Below are 10,153 nucleotides of genomic sequence, written 5' to 3'. Positions count from 1 at the left end.
CCTGACCTCTATCGTAATATGGGTTAAAAAGGGCTTTGGACCATTTGGACATCCTGCAGAACATCACATGAATCCATGACATGGATGACATGTAATGACGAACAAGATGCTGGAGGCCTTGGTAAGTGAGACGCATGTGCTACAGGGGTGGCAGGTAAATACTAGGGAGATTCAGGGGCCTGTGACTTCAGTATAGGTTTTAGGGATTCAGTTGTTGGGGGCACATTTGGAATTCCCTCCAAAGTAGAAGACGGTTGACTACATCTTGCATCCTTTTCCTAAAAAAGAAAGAACAACACCTGGAAAGCTTCTTCTGTTTCTGGAGGTGGCATATTCCACACCTAAAAACCTTGCTTTGGTCTGTGTACTGGGTGACACGGAAGGGCTGCCCTTTGAGGGGCCTCAGAGTAGCAAACGGAACTTCCACCATCTCCATCATCTCCACGACCTGGGCGCGTTAGAAGTGCCTGAGCCACCAGCATGGAATCCTGTACAACACGGCATTAACACAAAGGAAGGGGGCGGGGAGCCCATGAGCATGAGATCTTTTGGTGTGCTACACATCCCACCTTCCAGAAACTGCCAGCCCAAAGAAGTGCTGAAATGACCTGCGAGGCACAACTGAGATGCCAGCTCAGAGGCAATAATCTGAGGATGGGGTGCAGTAGGTGCCCTGAGTCAGACTGTGACCGCGTAGTAAGAAGACTGCATCCCGGAACCAAGAGAGGAAGCAGGAGTGCCCTCCCTTACCCTGATTTCCAGTTACCCACTGGGGATTGGGTGGTCCCTGTCCCTACATCTCTGGGGTCCTCAGGATAAGACGTCCTGGCCCCTGGATGGGGCTCGCTCTTGCCAGGCACTGCATTGAACTACAGGCTTACCTACTGCTTTGAACTCCTTGTGTCCAGAGGCCAGCAAACAAGAGGAGTCTTTATCTTGGCAGGAGGGGTGGACCCAGCCACACTGGGAGAGGTGGGTTGCTGTGACACCACAGGGGAGGGAGCGACATGCAAGGGACCCAGGTGGTTCACCTGGACACCCCTTGGTGTTTCCTTGGAGGAAAAAAATCTCTTTTTTCATCAAACTAACTTCTGGATGAATTAAAGAGTCAAAGAAATCAAATCTAAAAAAGCTGTAAGAGATTAAAATTGAATACTGTAGAGAAGAAAGGCCTTTCTAAACTTAAAAGTGATAAAAGAAGCCAGCATAAATAAAAATGGAAAATTATGAATGTTAAAAAAAAAGCAAAAATCAAAAGTCAAACAGTAGATTGGGGCAGAATAGTTCTAACAGATGCCAAACATTTTTTTCTGATGTTGGGACTGTGGATATTTTCTGGTTTCCATGTTTTATCCAGTGTGGTTACGTAACTCTTCCACGAAGTATATATATTCACTTTAAAGAGAGGAAGAAAAACACGGTGTTTTTGCTTTTTCTGAAACAAACAAAACTGTCAAACTGGCAGTTTAAGTAAGTATTGAGATAAAGAAAACCCTGCAGAACATTAAATTGAAAAATCTGTTTGGACACTACATCCAAACAATATTAATACTGAATTAAAACACAAATTTCCAGGTCTGGATTACTTTACTTTCTACAGCGCAGATGGAAAACACGTTGTGTACGGTTCCCTTCCCCTCTGAAAAGCATGTGAAGAAAACTCTGGATGGAGAAGCAGGCACACAAACATTTTAGGAAACTAAACATGGGATTAGAATCCTCATAGCCCTTTAGCTAAACAGATGGTAACCAGTGGCTACACAAGAAAGTGGGAATTTTGATTTGACAATTGAACCAAAACAAAACCCCCATTCCTCCTCGCAAGGACAGTGCGCCTCCTCGTTTTGAGACACAAAGCGATAGAGTGGGAACCTACGCTTTCCATTTCTCTTTGCCGCAAATCTGTTTTCCCAGTGGTAACAACTGAGTTAAGTCATTCTGTGAGAGTGGCTCATTAATTGAATTCCCTACTAGGCTGACTTCAGGACCCGGGAAGCCCAGAGCTGGGATTAGCAGGGGGGGGTGCTTGCAGTTGCCGTGATTAAAATGATGGAGTCAGACCTGGAAGAATGTTATTACTCTCCTTAGCGTCACTCAGAGGCAGGAAGGCTCTCCCTCGGATGCCCAGCCCAGGACTGTCTCGATATGTTTCATTTGAACAGGGACAAGGAACATCTAATGTAATAAACATACTGCAATTCACAGGAGACCCCCTGTACACAGGGACTCAAAGCCTGCTCTTTGGGAATTAGGATTGCATGCTTTTTGAAGAGGCAAGGCAGTTGGTGCTAATGAATCCCAGCGGCTATTTCCAAGGAGGGGAATAGTCTGGGGACAGCTTAAAGCACCACCAACCCACTGACTTGCAGAAGAGGCGCTTTCCTCTGTGTCAGGTTGTCCTTAAAGGCAGTAAAGCAGTCCTACTAGTGTGGTAGCTCCTGGCTAAGCACAACCCTGTAGCTCCCTGGGATGTGTACTGAGTATCCCATTTGATATGGCTAACAATGGTGAGGCTGAAGGGAATCGGACTGCCCAGGGAACAAATAAATCTCTTGTTCTCTGATCAGCCATCAGACCTAAGCTCTATCCCAATGTGGGTTTTCACAGTGGACGAGCCCTCTTGGTCTGTCAGCCGCTCTGTGAGTCATCTTCTCTCTCGTGAGGTTAGCCAGTGTTCCTGTACCATCCCTACAATGATAAACTGTTATCAAGTCACTGGTCACACCCTAAATAAGTATTTTTTATGATGGTCACCAAATGGTGATTTTTTTCCCCTAATTTCATGATTCCTTTTACATGTATTAGTTGGCATTTTACTCTAAGGAGGAGATTTTTTTTTCTTCCTCCCTTTGTTTGTGTCTGTCAGTATTTTATTACTATTTGTTTTGGTGCTTAGACGGTCCCAGATTTGGCTACGGGAGTGCCTTCAAGATGGTCCCACAGCCTTTGACTTGTTTTCACCCTTCTTAAAGCAGTCTTTACCTTCAGACACAACAAGATGTTCCAGGTTGTTTTACAAGATCTTTACAAGACCTGGTTTCAAGTCTTTTCCATCTTCAGACGCCAAACCAGCCGTTATTCTAAGAAGCTCTGGTTCTTTTTACCAAGATCTGGGTGATAGGTTTGCTCATTACCATTTGGTATCATTGCTTTTGGGCCCTCTTTAGCAGACAGAGCAAAATAAATATATCAGTATTTATCTACTTATCCAGCCATCATCTATCTATCTATCTATCTATCTATCTATCTATCTATCTATCTATCTATCATCTACCCACCTACACACCCATCCATCTATATCTATCTATTATCTATCTATCTATCTATCATCTATCTATCTATCTATCTATCATCTATCTACCCACCTACACACCCAACCATCTATATCTATCTATTATCTATCATCTATCTATCTATCTATCTATCTATCTATCTATCTATCTATCTATCTATCATCTATCTATCTAATCTATCTGTCTATCTATCATCAAGTGTTCACACTGATACCTCCAGTATGTCACTTCAGGGTTTACTCTAACTTTCCTTCTTTCCGTATTTTTAATTTCCTTCTCAGATAATGAGAAATCTGGCTCCCATGATCCACTATACGTGTACGTATTTCTTCAATGCTAGAATATACAAAGTAGTTTCAGAAGTGCTAACACATACTACTGAGAAAAACACATCTTACAGCTAGAGTTCAATGTTTGTTGACTGTTCTTTCTGTCTCTGGCCCAAGGATGTGGAGTATTGAAATGTTATTTAGGTTTGTTACCCTTGTTCACCCTTCAGTGTGGTTGTGTTATTCACCTGAAATCATATAATAATTGAGTTCATTTGTAACTTAAGTTCTGTCTGTACTTGACTGTTACTTTTCTTGTTCTCATTCTTATTGATTTTAAGTATATGGAACATTAACAAGGTCCCAAAAGTCAGAACTAACTCATAGATATACACCCTTCCCCATCCTTTTCACCCTGTTCTTTGGAAGTAACCAATGCCATGAATTTCTGGTTTTTCCTTCCTGTGTCTCTTTTTGCACAAATGAGCAGAAACATGTACATTTTCTTATTCTTCCTTTTTTCCTACACAGAAGGCAGTATACCTTAGTCCTCTTTTGCACTTTGTCTTTTCTTTTTTTAACTTAATGTCTCCTGGAAATCCCTCCACATGATTTTATGGAGATCTTTGTCATTCTTTTGTATAGCTGTGTAGTACACTACCATGTGGATGTACCGTAGTTTACATCTACTCTCTTAGGTGTAGGTGTCTGGATTGTTTCTAATTACAAACAGTGCTGCAATGAATAACCTTGTCTTCATAGAGCAGATCGCTCGATTACAAGGTAAACATCTGTATGTCGTTCTCTTAGAGAATGCCAAATTCTCCTCCATAAGGATTCTATCAATATTAATTTACATTCTCACCAGCCACATAGGAGAGAGCCAGTTTCCTCATTGTTTTGCCAACTGAATGTGTTGTTATTCTTTTGAATTTTTGTCAATCTGGTAGGTGAGAAATGAAATCTCAGTGTAGTTGTAATTTACATTTCTTTGATGAGTGAGGTTGAAAACATTTTCGTGTTTTTGGCCATTTTTATACCTTTGTGTAAATTGTCTGCCCATATCTTTTGTCCGTTTTTCTATCAGGTTTTTGATCGCTTTCCTCTCAATTTTTAAGAATTCTTTATATTAGAGATATTACCTTTGTCCCTGCTGTATGTTCTGAGTATATCCCCAATTGTCATTTGTCTTTTAGTTTTATTTATGATGACTTTTTTCTGTACAAAAGATTTTTAAAAAATTTTTGGCTGAGTGGGGTCTTTGTTGCAGTGCGCGGGCTTCTCATTGCGGTGGCTTCTCTTGTTGCGGAGCACAGGCTCTAGGCACGCGGGCTTCAGTAGTTGTGGCTCGCAGGCTCTAGAGTGCAGGCTCAGTAGTTGTGGCGCACAGGCTTAGTTGCTCGGCCGCATGTGGGATCTTCCCAGACCAGGGATCAAAACCGTGTCCCCTGCATTAGCAGGTGGATTCTTAACCCCTGCGCCACCAGGGAAGTCCTGTACAAAAGTTTTCAAAAATATTTATGGGGTCAAGTTTATCACTCTTTAGTTTTATTGCTTTTCCATTTTGTGTCATAGCTACAAAGCCTTTTTCTCCACTAAGGTTAAAGAGAATTAATCTATGTTTACATAGAGTATGTACATGGCTTCATGTTTTTACATTTAGATCCACTTGGAATCTATTCTGGCATATGGTGTAAGGTTTGTATCTAATTTTATCTTTTCCCAATAGTTACTTAGTTGTCCTAGCACCATTTATTAAAACGTTCATCTTTGCTCAGGCAAATTGAAATACTAACTTTACCATATACTAAATTTCCATACATACCTGGGTCTATTTCTGGACTTTTTATTCAATTCCACCTGTCTGTCTATCTATTCGTTACCTAGTACTACAGTGTTTTACTTACAGAGGCCTTATAGGATGTTCTCACATCTGGAGAGCAAGACCTTATCATGGATTTTTGTCCTTGTGTTTTCCTAGCTATTCTTGCATATTTAATTTTCCACATGGACATCAGGGTCAACTTTTCAGCTTCATAAAACTGCTTGTTGATATTTTATTGAAATTTTGATTAATTTATAAATTAATGTGGGGAGAACTGAGATCTTAATGACACTGAATCATCCTATTCGAATACCATCTTACTGCCTGCTTTCTCGGGCACTCTGGGTGCCACCGTGTTAATTGGGTCCTTGGAAAGCAGGTGTTGCCACAGAATTAGGAGTGGGAGAGGTTTATTGGGCGGTAATGTTTGTGAAAGTAACTAAAAATAGTGATATGATTATATTGGTTGCAGGGAAGCGGGGTGTTGATAGAATGAGATACGTCATAACAGACAGCCAACAGAAAATGAAAAGTTGATAAATCAGAACTGAATGGTATCCAGAGAGTATTTAGACATACAGGATAACCATCAGAAAAAAAGAACAAAAAGTTAAATGGTGTTGCCTTTGGCACGAGTTGGAGAGAAAAAGTGGAGCAGGAATTTATTGTCTTTTGCTATAATCTTTTTGAATATTTTGATTTGTTTAAACCACGAGCAGGTTTTATCTTGTTAAACAACAAACCAGTTAAAGATACAAATTTCTACACAGATCAATAATGGTCAAGAAATAAACCCTTAATAGTTAACTCCTTAAGGCCTCAGCGATAGCATGGCTGGAGCTGATGTCTAAAGATGCAAGGAAAAAGCAAGCACTGAAAATTGAGGGTGAATGAAGGAAATGGTTAATTCGGAAGCTGGTTTAAATGCCAGGAATAAAATTTATTCCATGCATCAGTGTTCTGAAGTGAGAGGGGGATTTGTCAGCCCACATCAGCTGGCTTCTTAATTACATGCTTGCCGATCCAAGACCCATGGAGGCGTCAATCACCCTTAACTATGAAGTCATCCCCAGCACAAAAAAGCCATTATTTAACTAGCATCTTTTACTTGTGGCAGCTCTTTCTAGAGTTGTCAGTGGACAAAACAACCAGTTAAAGGGGGGAAAAAACAAACCCCAGTTTTTCCAACAGCTGTTTTTCCCTTAATTGTTTTGCTTATTATTTTTGAAGCTGATGGGCTATTTTGAGGTCAGGTGCCTCTGGTCTCAGAATCCCTAAAGGCTTGAAGTCAAGCGGTGTCATTGGAGCTGGGCAGCTGCGGCTGGCACTGTGGGAATCACATGCTCCCAGCTGGGGTGGCAACAATCAAGCAGGCTCAGACGTAACGCAGGAAGACACCGTGCCGTCCGCAAGGGCCATTTAATAACCATCTTCCTTCCTGCTAGTGTCAACCTTTTTACAATTGACTCCAGGGAGAACTGGCATCTGCAAGTTCATGCTGAGTGGAGGGTGCTGATTAGTTGAACATACCCGTCTATATATTCCAAATATGTCCGATAGATTTATTTCAAGTGCCAGCATCAATCAATTTTGCAGGACCTCCTGGAGTGCAGTTTGAAAAGGATTTGGCTTGTTTTACTTCGCATAATTATGGGTTCATCCATGGTGTTGCCAATGCCAGGACTTTCTTCTTTTTATTTTGTGTTTTTAATAAAAGTTGTATACGTTTAGAGTGTGCAACATGGTGATTGGTACACATGTACTATTGATGATTACTAGGGTCAAGGTAATTAACACATGGTCTCATCACATTAGTGTGTGTCATGAGGGCACCTGAAATCTGCTCTCTTAGCAAATTTCCAGTATTCAAGACCGTATTACTAACTAGTCATCATGCTGTACACGAGAGCTCTAGATACATTCATCCTTCATGACTGCACCTTTGAGCCCTTTCACCTTTGAGCCCTTTCACCAAGAATTTCCTTCTTTTTTAAGGCTGATATTTAATATTCCACTGCAGGAAGAGATTTTTATATTAAGAAAAGGTACAGTCCAAAAGCATTTGTCATAGAAACTTTTATGTACCGAACACAGCTACCTAATATAGACAGTGCATGAGAATTAAAAAGAGGGCCTGATCAAACTATACCGGAAGATAGCACATCACTCTCATGATTCGACAGATCGAATAGAAAAAAAATAATGCAGGCATTTGAATGATACAGTTACCAAGCACACGGATACATAATGTAGTTTAATGTTAATTCTATCAAATGTTACTGAACACCTGCTTTTTGGTCTATACCAGGAAATTAACAATGAATGAGACAAACATTTCTGGTTCTCAAGGGTCTCCATTCGGTAAGCTGGCTGTGCAGGTCAGATCTGCTTCCCAGGGCCGGCGCCTCTAAGATGTGAGGGCGCAAGGAAATAGAGTTTGGGGTGCTAATGGCCAGGGCTCACTACCTAATATGCAGGATCTCCTGCCAAATGAAAAGCCAGGGCCCTCTTGCTCACAAAGCAAGGGAAAAGCTTTTCCTTTCTTCTGCGTTCTCTCTCCCTGCTGTGGTGTTTTTTATTTGCTATTTAATATCTGAGAGGGGAGGCTGAGGAAGTAAGTGCAGACACTCCCCAGTGCCTGGGCCCTGCCCCCGACTCAGTGCATGGGGTGTACCAGCTACCCTTCCCGTGTCCATGCCCGCGTCTCCAGGAGTGGTTGCAGGGGTGGAAGGAGGAGGTGCTGAGAGCCTTTTGGGGGGTAAGGTAGGGAGGTGAGTGGCGCTCACTTCATTGTCGCAGTGGACTTCACTCATAAAACACAAATTCAAAGTTAAATTATTAAGAATTTTAACTCAATGACCACAGAGAATTAAACCCCAGGCGAGGCCCCCTTCCGAGGGCACGTCTTTGTGTGATTCCACGCCCATGAAGGCAGCAGTGCTATAGTTTCTATAGTAGAGGCAGGCAGGGGAGAGGGGGGCGGGAATGGATGGCAGGAGGGCAGACCCATGGTCGCTGCCATCTCGTCATGTGTGAGGTGTACGCCAACTCTCTGAAATTTTACCAGCCCGGCAAACTGCTGAGTTAGTGACTGGTACTAACTCAAACCTTAACGACCCAAGCCATGTGGGCAACATCTGAAAAGACAGTGCTAGCAATTCCTTAACGTTATCCTGATATTTTCGGCCTTACTTGTTTCATTTGGAAATAAAACTGAAGGGTAGTTTTGCCTCGAATATTTAACAGGAAATGTGAATACCAGCAGAGTTGACCCTTCCTATTCTACGCTGTGTTTGGAAGTCTTTTGCATCATCAAAAATGTATTACTGGGGCTTCCTTGGTGGCGCAGTGGTTGAGAATCTGCCTGCTAATGCAGGGGACACGGGTTCGAGCCCTGGTCTGGGAAGATCCCACATGCCGCGGAGCAACTGGGCCCGTGAGCCACAGCTACTGAGCCTGCGCATCTGGAGCCAGTGCTCTGCAACAAGAGAGGCCGCGACAGTGAGAGGCCCGCGCACCGCGATGAAGAGTGGCCCCCACTCGCCGCAACTGGAGAAAGCCCTCACACAGATACGAAGACTCAACACAGCCAAAAATAAAAATAATAAATAAATAATAAATTAAAAAAAAATGTATTACTGCCAATCTAAAAAGTATTTTTAAGGTGATATGAATGTATGTTAATAAGTCTTTTTGAAGTCCCCAAATGTCACTTGAGCTTTCTAATTCAGTCCACACCAAGTCTCTGTTCCCATTATTCTTGTGATTCTAGGATTCTAGGATGTTTTGTTTTTCATTTTTCTTTTCCTATCACTGTATCCTCAGTACCTGGAACAGAGCCTGGAACATAGTGTTGACAAATATTTGTTGAATGACTGCATAAATTTGTTCAGAATTATTACTCAGGTTTTATAAGGTAACTTATATTCCTTAAAAATAAAATCAAAATAGAAGAGCTGACACCCCAATTAGTCAATTTATTCAAAATTCTTAAAAGGGTTTTTCTTCCCTCTGTTGTTTTGTAATAAATGGAAATAATTTATCTTTCAATTTGTTTAAACATGGAATTTATTAGGACTTCTTATTTATTTCAATTCTGGATTGGGATGAAAAAATTACTTTTAACAGTGGAATTATGAAAAGAGGTCAAGTTAGGCATCTGAGACACTTGGTCTGAAAGCCCTGGTTTGGATTAAAGCTGAGAGCTCGAGGTTGGAACCAGAGTCTATAACCCATGTACCTCTACTCCAGCGCCCAAACTGCCCTTCTTTGGGACAGTGGCTAGCACGGAAGAACTCTGGCCATTTGTCCTTCCAGCATGTGGTCAGAGATAAATATGAACAAGAGAATGAGCTCTGTTGTTAAACCTAGAGGTCTATCTACTAGGCAAAATGCAAAGAATGCCGTTGTAAACAGTATGTCCAGTTTGCACAAGCTTGGGGTACAAAGTCCCCCTTATAGTGAAACCCCTAATACCATGCCAAGGCTCTCCTGTCCCTGGTGTGGCTAAGGAAGGGATCTTTCATCCTGAGGTCAGGTCTAGTGCTTCTGGACCTGTATCAATGGAACAGGGATTCGAGTCCTCCCTGACTCCTGGCCAGGATGCCAGTTATCCCAGACGGGCCCTATATCTCTTCATGTCCCTTGGAGGTCATGCACTTGAAGATGAGTGAGCCTGGAATGGAGTCATTGCACCTGGGACAGAGAGACACCCATGGTTACCACAGAGTGAGGAGGAGAGGTCTCCATTGGGTGCTCTCTGGTCA

The sequence above is a fragment of the Balaenoptera physalus genome (assembly GCF_965194825.1).
Source record: "Balaenoptera physalus genome assembly, chromosome: 6".
In the NCBI taxonomy this organism is placed as follows: domain Eukaryota; kingdom Metazoa; phylum Chordata; class Mammalia; order Artiodactyla; family Balaenopteridae; genus Balaenoptera; species Balaenoptera physalus.
Note: the sequence above shows the minus strand (reverse complement) of the source record.